Below are 12,556 nucleotides of genomic sequence, written 5' to 3' on the forward strand. Positions count from 1 at the left end.
TATGACTGCTTCAGAATTGGTCAAATCCACAACAGTCCAGCATTAAGTTCCCTGCGGACAATACTGTCCTAGTTTGTCACTTTAAATCAGCCCCTGTAAAGACACTGATAAGTAGTTTCCAGTGAAGGCTGTTAGTTCAGTCTTCATTCTTGCCATTTTATAACAGATGCACACTATGATCTGCAATACAGTCGGTGGCTTAATAACTAATCATCAGGTCTTAACTCCCTAGACACCTAGGAATCGCCGGCCCTAAATGCAGCAGAGCTCATTTAGACCTATGTCTTTTCAAGTTGGGAAGAACTGGATTTGATCTCCAACAAGGGGAAGGGGTGGGCAGGGCTGTGAGAGCCGATTCCTCAACCTCCCCACACCTTTTGCAGTCCTTTACAAAATACAAAGCAAGTGCAAAATGGGAACAAAATGCTCCCATCTTTATTCCATGGCATTTTTATGTTCTTCTTTATGAGGACAGTGGGGATCAGTGGAGACAGTGTTCTTCTTTATGAGGACGGAGGCGCTGGGGTCTTTGGTCCCAGCTGTGCATTAAACAGTGTAAAATTCAATGAGCTTCAACTGTGCTCCGCTCCCGTGTTTAGAGAAAGGAAGTTGTAAGCCACCTCTGCAATCTCCACATTTCGGGGGTAAGTTAGAACAACGTCAGGGCTGCTCAGATTTATATTGGGCTCCCAAAGGCTCACTAGGGATTCTGGGAAGAAGAGAATAATTTAATGTGGTATACACTGGATATAGTGCTGGGAGCAAGGCTGAGATGAAGTCCTTACACCAGGGGTGGGCAAAATGCGGCCCAGGGGCCAGATGTGGCCCACCAGGCCATTCTATCTGTCCTGCAGGGCCCCTAAAAATGTAGAAAATTAATATTTATCTGCCCCTGCCTGCCTATCATGTGGCCCTTGATGGCTTGCCAAAACTCAGTAAGTGGCCCTCTGCCCAAAATAATTGCCCGCCCCTGCCTTACACCTTCTCTGCACCAACCAGAAGACCCTCATGCAGTGGCATATTCAGGAGATGGTTTCTGCACTAATATAGAGTATATGTATAATGTATAGTGCTAACAGTTGTCACCCACACAAAATGTACCAGCACATTTTTACTGCAAAGCGTGCTCTAGTTTTCATGTCGCAAAGTATTTTGTTTTAATTTAAATATAATTATGGGGGTATTTTGTTGTTCGCGTGGGTCTGATTTGTACAGCGTGTATGGTAATCCTGCTTTCTGTATCTGAGATCTGGTCTCCTCTCCTCCGGCTTAGTGATTTTAAGGAGAAACTGCACTAAACAGATACCTGAGGCATAAAAGGGCCTTTTGTTTTACAAAACCGGGGGTCTTTCCCCACCCTGCACGGGAGAAGCAGGCTGGAGCTATGCGAAGGGAAAACCTGAAGTAAAGGGAAAGAGAGTCTTGTCTCAAAGTTTGAGACTCAGCTCCTTTCCCTCATCTTCCCCTTTTGCTTTTGGCTGAGTTTCGGCGTAGGATTATACCGTGGGGGTGTCAACCCCTGGAGCATACTGGGTTGGAGCCTGGCATTTTGGGGCCAGGATTAAAAGCCTGACACGGTTTGGGCCAGAGCCGAGGGCTGGGCACATTTGTTGCTCTTGCAACTTCTTTTTGTTTCAGCCTACCCGTGTGGCTGATCCCCAGCTGTATGTTTTCCCGGCAGTTTTGGCCGGATTAAAAGCCTGGCACGGTTTGTTTGATACAGCTTTGCAGGGAGCGGTGAGGGGCCCCTTGCAATGCAGAAGGACCTACGCGCTCTAGCGGCTCCCCGCGATGCACCAAACTCAATGAGCAGCTCACAGGACTCTCCGGTGTGGGCCCCCCTCTCCAACCCATTGCTGAAGGGCAGATATAGGGGTGCTGAGCCCTGGAGCTGCCCCTTGGGGGAGCCCCAAAGTCCCAGACTGTCTGAGCATGGGTGAAGCCTCCCCAAGAGGGTGCAACCTGTAGACCATGCCTTGTAGTTGGCAGCGTTTCAAATTGCATTTTGTGTTTTCCTTCGTTTTCCATACGAAATCTGTCCTTTGTGTTTGCACGGCTTGTGGGGATGGGGGTTGTTTATGCAGGACACCCCAGCCAAATTCAGTGATCCCAGATTCCTCGGTGGAGGCTTGAGTTATAGTGAAAACTAATTGAGTAACCCCAAATTTGACTCTGGCCCTCGTTGCTGCTGCCCAGTGCCCAGCAGAAGGGTTGCACAATATTGAAATGCCGTGGCTGTTGAAATGGGAATTACTGCCTTCTATTCATGGGCAACAGTATTACTCAACTACACTCATGCAGTCCTTCCAAGTGGCAGCATCAGGAGGATCTGCGCTGTACCCCAGAGGTCTCTGAATTTTAATTGAGCAAATGACATCCTGTACAGTTATGAGCGCCAGGGATTTATGCAATACATAACTCCATCCACAGACATGTTATAAATAGCCTAGAGCTGAGCTTGTGTCTGGACATTGCACCTCTGTTACTTTAACCCCTGGCTGGTAAAGCCTGTGCAATGAAAGGTTGTACCTTCCAGCAGGTCTGTGTTCTAGCTTAAGTCTTCATCCACTGTACGGCTGTACAGGCTTTGCTTAGCAGCAATTTACCTTCAAGTCAAAGTTATCTACTGAGCTTCCAAGACTCCCTTTACCTTTTCTCTGCGGAGAAGTTGGCCGGACAGGATCACTTCTGGCAGTTTTCGGTTGCCATCTGGCTTTTCAGCTGGCCAGGGGAGATGACAGAGGTTGCCCTACTGACTGGCAGTGCAGCGCTTTAAAACGACCTTTCTGGTTAGATAAATGCATGGCAGCCTAAGTTGTGCAAGGGCTAATGGAGCATCCCAACAGTACAGTTGCTTTCACGCTCCAGAGGAGTATTGGGCCACTTGGAGAACACGTCAGCAAAGGTTTTAATTTAAAAAAAAAGTTCATCCAAGTTTCTCATTATTGGACTTTTAGCTTCAGAGGAACAAGACTGGTTTGTTTCCAAGATTTGGTTTACACACACGCATTTTGTGCCGGTATAATATATCTTGGTTCAGGTGTGATTTCTTCTTTTGCCAAAACATTTACACTGGTACCATCCCCTGCACAGATATGGTTAGATGGGGATAAAGGTGACTTACCTAAAAAAATTGTGTCGTTTCCTTTATGGGAATAAGCTTTACCTGTAGAAGCACTTCTCTACCAGTATATCTACATCAAACCTGAAAGGGGAAGGGAGCTATCCTGACCTCTAAATGACATTATTATATGTAGAGTAATCCAGCTTGTGTGTATGGACCAGTGATTCTCAGCCAGGGTGCTGTGGCACCCTGGGATGCTTTGAGATCCTTTCAAGGGTGGTGTAGGGTGCTACACAATTTTAGTGCAGTTAAGTGTGAAAACATGATTCACAAGATAAACCCAGAGGCTTTGTCCAAACCTTTTGTGGTGGTATTGCTCGGGCTCCCAGAATGATCACACAAAACATAAAATATGCTTTTTTTACTGGTGTCATTACTGCCAGCTTCTGACTCAATAGCATTATAGGCATATTTCTCAAAGGAGGATTTTACCCAGAAAATTCATATTTGGAGTGAAAGAATGAGCAAAGGTAATTTCTGCTTAATCTGGGGGAAAAAAGAACCGCTCGAAGAGCTCAATTTCCTCTTTGCCGTATAATGCTGTTCATCGTGCTCAATACTTCTGCAGCTGGACTGTTTGTTCCAGGGTGAAAAATATATCCTACTAGTTTAAAGCCTCATTCCTGGAGCAAGTTCCACATTTTCTCATATATAATGTGCACAGTCACCCATGACCAGAAAAATCTCCACCCTCACCTCCCATATTCTGCCTTCCAAAAACAAGGCTTGTGTTTTATTTAGGGGTATGTTGTATGCAAGAAAGTATGGTACTTCTGGTTGTGAAAAACCTGACATGTTTTGTCCCACGAACAAATGGGTTCATTCAGGTATCGCAAAAAGATTCCTGTGCCATTGGGTTTTATGGTTTTAGCTTTTAAAAGGATCTAAGTCAATTAAGAGCCTAAATCACTTCCAATGGGACTCTCTCAGGTGCTTTTGAAAATGTCCCTGGAAAACTCGGGCTGTCCTAATAAAACAGGGCATCTGATCACTTCAGTTCCAAGGCATGGTTCTCTGCCGCTTTGCATTTTGTGTGAATATTTATACCGCTGCAAAGCAGATGAAAAGTCCTTGTGTTCAGATCTGATGGCATCTGATACCCCCCTGTGCACAAGTGCGAGCAGATGTTTGTGATGCAAAGCGAAGGGAAATCAGGTCCTCTGACACGTCCTGTAGCACCCTGCCTGCCTGTAATCCTCCCTAACACCCAGTGCACTGCCCTTAGCAAATTGCTCTAAACTCTGGAGACCAAGCAATTCCTTTCTTGGAACTGACTTGTAATCATAGGGTTGGTGTTTTTAATTGGGAGCTTTCTATGGCGTGCTATGTCAAGACGGTCACTGGAATTAATTCTTCCCTGTTTACTGCATGTGTTGCATAAACCAGATTATACGACTCATTCAGGACAAAGATCAGCTTCTGGTTTTAAAAAGAATTGTAAATAGCAGTACAAAACAGAGGACAAAAGACAGGTTTGCAGTGCATCGCGCAAATTAATTTGCAATTATACCAATCAACCTCAAGAGGGCACGCCTCTCTCTCTCTGAGCGATGTGGCAAGTGACTGAGTGGTCCCTCTGGTCCTGTGTTTTCAGCTGGATGGATTAAAATGTTTCGATTGAAAACAAAACGTTGACAGTAAACGGGGTTTTGGCAGAAACTAAATGTTTTATGGAAACACGCTGGGCCCTTTGAAATCCCATTTTTTCTACTAACAGTTTCATGATCTTTAGGTGAAAAAACTGGTTTCAAATGAATGAAAAAATGTTTATCGACTTACATTTTGTTCAAAACGTGGGTCCCTTTTTGCAACCAGCTCCACTGCAGGATGCCGGTCGCTACCCCTCCAGGAACATGTTCAGCACATTTTTATTTCAAAACCCTACCATACCCCCCTGCACCTTTTGCTTTCCAAACTGAAGCCTTTTTAGGGGTGTAGGTTGTAGCCGTGTTGGTCTAAGGACTCAGGCAGACAAGGTTCTTTGGGCAAACTTGATATCTTTGATTAGACCAACTCAAGTAGAATTTTTCCAATGATTTAGTTGGTCTAATCAAAGATATCAGATTTACCCAAAGAACCCTGTCCGTCTTAGTCTTTTTAGTCATCGCTGGTACTACATCTGCTCCAGACCCCTGACCATCTTTATTGCTCTTCTCTGTACTTTTTCTACTTCCGCTACATCCTTTTGGAAACGTGGGGACCACAGACGTACACAGTATTCAAGATGTGGGCACACCATGGATTTACACAGTGGCATAACAATTTCCTTGGATACAAGCAAGTGCTCCACAGTCCATAGCAAAAATTGCAGAGAGTAGGGGTCTCTGGAAGCACAAATGACTCCTTTCAAACTGCACAGTGTTTACTTGGATGCAGTTTATGACTTTGGCCTGATTTAACTAAACCAGGGTAACTGATATCAGCACAGCTTGTGTGTCTAGGTGCAGATAACATCGCCGGGTGTGAGCAGGGGTAGACTGATGACTAGCGTTTAAGGTTTTAATGGAGCATTTACATACCATTCGGTACAAAACACAAATTCCTTTCTAACATCGTAGGTTGAAATGACTCCCTCTTTGCTTGAAAGATAGCCACAGACATATTGGCACAGCTCAGCAGCCAGGCCAGCCCCACCCAGAAAAATGGGCATGATCAACACTGCAAATTTTGGCTAGGCCTGGGGAAAAAAATCAGCTGACATATGCAAAGCTGCAACCCCGTACTTTCCTGTAATAGATGACTGTGCTACTAGAAGAGTTTTTGTTTAGCTTGGGTTGTCATTTGGAGAGGTGCTTAGGAAGAGTGACTCATGCCAGGGACCATGCTAGTTTTAGTCCAGAGGGCTCTGCTGGCACTGCTAAGCTGGCACAGCTGTCTGGATAGAGGCTCTGTGGCATAGATGAGCCTTAAATGTATGGCTGTGCTGTGCTCCTGAGTGTGCTGCTATGAAACGGGCTAAACCCAGAAATGAGGCAGCAAATTAGGAAGCACTGTCCCATTTCTAGGTTTGGTGTTTATGAGCTGTCTTTCTTGGCAGTTCGCTGTGGAAGCAGTACAGCCATTCCCTGATGGGTAACTGTCTGGGGGCAGAGGGTGGCAAACTACCATCCAGGGGGGTTGCTGGTCTTGTAATAGAGGTGGCTTTGTGACCAGGCTGGCTTGGGACTGAATTCTTTTGGAAGTCTGACCCTAGGAGGCAGGTGGGAAACCATTTTCCTGACTATGAGAATTTTCAAGATTTGGGGAATGCTTCATGTCCTGAACCGGGGCAGAAAGTTGAAACTCCAAAAATGTTTGCGAATAAAAATAAATAAATCGAAATATTTAGGCTTGATCGTCTCAAATTGTTTCGTTTCCATTTTGACTGTTTTAAATTGCTTTGAATGATCTTAAATATTGAAGAATCTCTCCAATTTGGGAAGCCATGATTTATTTATTTTTTTATTTAAAATATCTCCAAATGACACACTTCAGAAACTGAAACAATTTACTATTATTTTTTTTAATCGAAAAATTCCCAACTGGCCGTGCTGCTCATAAATGTGCTTGGGCCCACGTCACCCTCGAAATAGCTTGGGTGTTGTTTAACTTACCAAGCTATACTTGTGGTCATCACCCTTTCCTCTTGACATCGTCCCTAGGCATAAATGATGACATCCATGCTTCAGTTGAAACTCACTTATGACACTGCTGTCCCATGCCTGGTTACAACAGACTTGTTCTCTAACTCAGTTACAACATAATGTGGCGCACAGGAAGGGCTTTGTCCTTGTAACTGGTTAAAGTCTCGACCATTTTAACCCTGTTGAAACTGGGTCAAGGACCAACCGTGTAGCAACTGGCTCTTCCAGTTCAGACATAGTTTGGGGTCAATAAACTGTGTCTGTCCCTATGAGAGTTGGGAAAGAGAAGCAGATAGTGCTGCTTGCTGTAATTCTGAAAGCAGAGCAACCTTCAACTTTGACCCCAGCTCATTTTGCCTGAAATCATCCAAATCCTTGTTTGAAAGGATGAATGCTTGTGAATAACAGAGGATAGAAACTCTAGGGCCGAAGACATTTCTACATGTGCCCGTGTAGCATATTTTAAAGGACAATGCACACTGTCTAGTTAGGAAAGTAGATTGTGCCCCTAAATGGCAGTTCTTTAAACAGAACTGTGCGCCTGCTATGGCCAGGGCAAGTGGTGTTTGAAGGAAAATGCTCGTGATCAACATAAGGGTTTTTATTGTTTTTAATAAGCTTTTGAGAACGAGACTGAGAAATGGCCACGTTATTGTAGACCAGGGGTGGGCAAAATGCGGCCACCAGGCCATCCTACCCAGGCTGCGGGGCCCCTAAAAAATTTAGAAAATGAATATTTATCTGCCCCTGGCTGCCTGTCACGTGGCCCTCGATGGCTTGCCAAACCTCAGTCAACAGCCCCCTGCCTGGAATAATTGCCCGCCCCTGTTATAGACCGACCTTCCTTTGACTTTCAGCTGGTGTGTACTGGTGTAGCTCTTCCAGCTTCACTGAAGTCAGGCTGACTTATACTTACAGAGCTGACCCCAACATCACTCCAAGACCTACTCGGAAATTTCCACCATCTTTGAGGTTCCTTTACACTACCCAACTCTTGTAAACAGACCCTGATGTGAACGAGAATCAGACCTGCTTATATCTGGAAATGATCGTGGACCCCGTCATGCCTTGGTGACCTTTACACTGTGTACTATCCCATTTCCTCAGTTTGTTTGCTCTCCTTACACTGCAATGCCTTTCCCAGTTTGCATTTTTTCTCGTTATCTTTCGTGTCACTGTGGGAAGGGATAGGGGACGGGATGGGGCAGGGTGACTAGATTCTCCCTGGGTCACTTGCTGGCAGCGATAATAACTGTATAGTTGGAACTGTAGTGCAGTTTGATGGTACGCTCACCAGAATAGTTTGCAGGGCACACTCTGTGTTGATCGTGCAAGGCCAACCAAAGTAGAAAGCAGTGGAACGGTGATTCTCAACCAAGATGCCACTGCACTCTGGGATGCCATGAGAACCTTTCAAGGGTGGTGTAGTGTGTCACAACATGTTAGCACTATTAGGTGTGCAAACATGATTCAGGAAATAAATCCAGAGACTTCAAATAGGAATTCAGAGTGTAAAAATATTCTGATCTGTTGTGATCTTTCTGAATGATTTGTGGCAGAAGAATTGCTCTGTTATTTTTCTCTAGTTAAAAAAAAAAAGTCATAACTAAGAGCTAGCATTTTGGAGGGGCAACTTGAGTCTAAGGAGGCTGCCTTGAGTCTAAAAAAGGTTGAGAACCACTGCAGTAGAGACTGAGCTGGATCACTTAAATCCGTGCAAGTGCCACACTCCTCATGGAGGGCACTTTGCTGGATCAAGTTTCCCTGCAAATTTCCAGTATTTAGCAAAGGTTTTTGATGGTAGAGGACTGGAGAGAAAGTGCCAATGGAATTTCCTCTATTTCAGAAAAGTTATTTGTCTTTTTCTAGACTGGAAATTGTTGGCCAATTTGGGAAGAGATGCTATCATCTGATGCAACAGATTTATTTTGCATCCACCAGACCATAACACCTCTCAGAAAAACACTTTCTCCTGTCCATTTTTATATTGTCTGTCAACTGGGGTTCCTAGCACAGGGCTTCATTGCTCTGAGTCACAGATTTGGGGCCTGGTCTCTGCGAGTATGCACCTTGTCTGGACAATAACTGGGTGTGAGGTGCTCTCATGATGATTTGGGTCTATTTTGCATGTGTGTAGGTACAAGGCAACAGAGACCTGGCTATGATGCACTGTGTCTTTACCAGGAGGAAAAGGTTTTCTTTTGCTCTTTTAACAGGAAAATATCTAACACGCTAGAAAATCTGAGTGTTGACAAGCAAGTTGCGTTTTTATCTTGCTGTTATTGGGCAGAGTGAATGTAAGCAGGAGGTTTTACTCCAACCAGCTATATTTGTCTGTCTTAAGCAGGATCTATCCTATGAAGTTTAGCTGGTGTAGCTGTCTCACCTGCAGGTATGAAAAAGTTTCACACCTTTGCTGCTGTGGCTATGCTGGTACAACCTGGTGTGGATGCATCCTTTCCGTCAGATAGCGTTTTTGTCATTCAGGGAGACAGTTGGCAGAAAAATTCCTTCTCTTGGCATATCCTGTATCACTTGGAAGGTGCGGCGGGTCATAGTTATAGCAGCAGGGGCAGTATGGTTTTCTCTTACTGCTCCTCAATATATAATACCTGAACATCTTCCATGTAAAACCAAAAACAATACAAAGTTCCTAGTGGACTTCATTAACTCTTTGGTTCTTCTACCCTTCAGTCCTTGCTAACCTGAACAATGGAAGGAAATAAATGAATAAAATCGAACCCCGAAGCCCTAACTAAAAACCAGTGTTGATGCTGAGAGGCAGAAGAGGAACATCAATATTATCGGTGTCATTACTGAGTTGGAGAGGCTTTTTCTAAGAGAAAAGTTTGGCAGCATTTCCTAAAGACAGTTGAACTCTGAATTCAATTGATCTCCTCTAAGTTTTTTTCCGTAGACAGATCCCCATGGCCGAGACTGTTTTGTACCCAGGATTTATGCTTCATCCTGGGCTTTGTAATCTGTGCTGCTTCAAAAACAGCCGTCTCAATTGCTCACATCTACACCAAGGTAAACCTACGACTTGCCTTGTCGATAGAAGGGTTAACAATGCGTCAGTCCCTTTGTTTTAAAAATAATTTGAAGGCTCTTGCGTAGGTAGCATGTGCACAATAGCCTAATTAGACCTGCTTCACAGAAATTACCATAAAGGCAAGGAGATCAGTCGGTAGTCCTTTGCTAGAATGGGTTGAGCCTTGATTGGAACATTGTTCTGAGCAGGAAGAGTTGCCCAGGGGCAGCTTTGACTTCAGTGTCGCTGCATAATTTACACCAGCTAGGGATCTGGCCTGCATTTCTGCTCTAGCCCTGGACACTGAAGTCTTCTGTGTGTGGAATAAACAAAACCATGCAAACATCCATGTGTACTTTGGAGAGACCGGGTCTAAAGGTAAGAGGAACACCTCCTTTGTGCCGAGTCAGTCAGCTCTTGTTCTGTTTACCAAATAATGATAGTTACAGTGGTGGATCCTGCCAGCTACATTCACAAAGGCAGGTGAATGTCCGGCATCTGTGACAGTTTCCAGTCTCCACTGACCTAGGCCACATGTGAAACAATAGAAAGAAATGATGCCTTATTCCTAAGGTCACTATTTTATGTGTAAGGAAATTCAGGACACTCCCCCCAGCCCCCTCGCAGTGCTGCTGGAGGCAAAGACAGGCAGGCAGGGGCTTGGGACGCAGTCTGGTGAGAAGGCGGAGCAGTGTGGTGCGCTAGGCAAGTGGGCGGGCGGGCACTGCTGGAGCAGGCACTACCCCGTCCGTACATGCCCAACCTGGCTCCTCCTGAGCAGCGTCTGGAGGTGGGGGTGAGCTGGGCTGGCACCGCTCCAGTCCACCTGCCTTGGTCCCGTGCAGCAGCAGTGGTGCCTGTCTGCCTGGCACGTCATGCCGCTCTGCCAGACTGCGCCCCACACCCCTGCGATGCTGGGACTCTTGATTCAATTTTAACCGATCAGCCAGGATAGCCTACAAAATCCAGGACTGTCCTTGCCAAACTAGGACAAACGGTCACCCTACTTATTCCATTAATAGTCCTTGAATCAACCTGTCCAACCTGCTTCTAGTGCTTTGATAGGAGAACCCTCAGACGCTTGGTGAAATTAGTTGCCAGTAAATATATATTTAGTAAAGATAAATATTTAACAAAGGGTCTGGTCACCTGCTGCTCAGAGAGGTCAGATTTAAAGAGGGTGGTTTCATTTAAAAGGGGGCTGGGCCTTTTTATGGCCAATTGCTAGTAACAACTTTAATAGACATGCCTATTATAGCCAGCCTCATCTCTGGTTGCAGAAGGTAAACTGATTCCCTGGAAGCATTGGGAACAAATGGTCCCCTCTCCCCGGGCAGAGCTGCATCAGGCACCAGCTGCGTTGCAAAGGAGCACGCATGACTCTCAGTTGATGCATTGCCAATATAACACAGGGCACCTGCCATCCTAGGGTCATGGAAAATTTTACACACGTCGGGATTGCCACTCTTCCCCAGCGTGAAAGAGGCCAGTGTGGCAATGACCACTTAGCAAATAAAGGGAGCTAAGGTACAAAGGAGCAACTTGCACAAAGGCGTCCAACTGTGTCAAAGTTACTGCCAGAAACAATGAACGACACTCACACACGTGGCTGTGCCACCAGATCACCTTTCATTCCTTAAGACTTCTGTGCTTCTTGCTTGAATGGTGTAAGTACCGGCAGGGCCAGATGAACGCACAGGCAAACTAGGGCCTCGCCTGCGGGCGGGTGGCCCCGGAGCTTCCCTCCGCAGCTGAGGTGCGAATGGCTCCGTCCTCCTCTCTTCCCTTCCCCTCGGCCAGCCTCACCGCTGCTCCGCTCGCTGCTCCCCGCTCCCCACACGCAGCAGCACCGGGATGGGGTCTTGATTGAGGGAACGCATCAAATTAAAGGGTTAATCTGACCCTGAGTACAAACTGAGAACAGAGGCAGCCTCTAAAATGACAGTAATTAGAGCCTGGACGTAAACCAAACACGCCAGAGCTGAAATCTGGGAGCGTGCCAAGCGTGGCCCGATCTACGATCGACTGATTTTTAAAAGTGCCCTGCGGTAGGATATTCACAGCTCGCTACAACGCCGACTGCGATACTTCTAGTAACAACCACCGCAGCTTCACTGAAGTCCGTGTATTGCCTATAACGACCCATGAAAAGTTCTAGCAGCAGACGCGGGCTGGCTGGCAGTCCGGCGAGAAACCCTGCCGTTTCGAATCATCATCGATGGTGTTAAACGCCGTCTCGGTCTCCGCGAGCTCTGCCCCTGGATTTCCTTTTTCTCTGCAGTAAAAAACCCCCGGAGCTGGCGTTTTCCAAGGGCCGCCTCGAGCCTCAGGCCGGTGGAAACGCCGCTGTCCTGGGAGAACACCGGCGCTCTCCTGGGAGAACACCGGCGCTCTCCTGGGAGAACACCTCCCGGGCTATATCCTCACATGGACCCTGGAAAGCATTTGGCACGATTAGACAAGGTTTCGGGGCGAGGGGATATCTTTTAGACCGACTAAACAGGTGGAAAAATCGCTGGTCGCCAGCTTTGGGTCACAAAGGCGGTTCCTGAGGCAGGGGCGCGCGCGGGTGCCCCGGGACTCGGGAGGGACTGTCCCCTCGGCCCCGCGCTCCCGAGCTCGCCTCAGGGCGGCCCCGCCGCTGCTGCCATCGCCCCGCCCCGGCGCTGGCACCGCCCCGCTCCAAGATGGCGGCCTGGGCCTCATCACGTCAGCGCCACCCTCCTCGCCCGACGCCGCTCGGCCAATGGGGCGCGGGGCGGGGCGCGCGGGGTTTTT

This window comes from Alligator mississippiensis, chromosome 16 (assembly GCF_030867095.1).
Source record: "Alligator mississippiensis isolate rAllMis1 chromosome 16, rAllMis1, whole genome shotgun sequence".
Lineage (NCBI taxonomy): Eukaryota > Metazoa > Chordata > Crocodylia > Alligatoridae > Alligator > Alligator mississippiensis.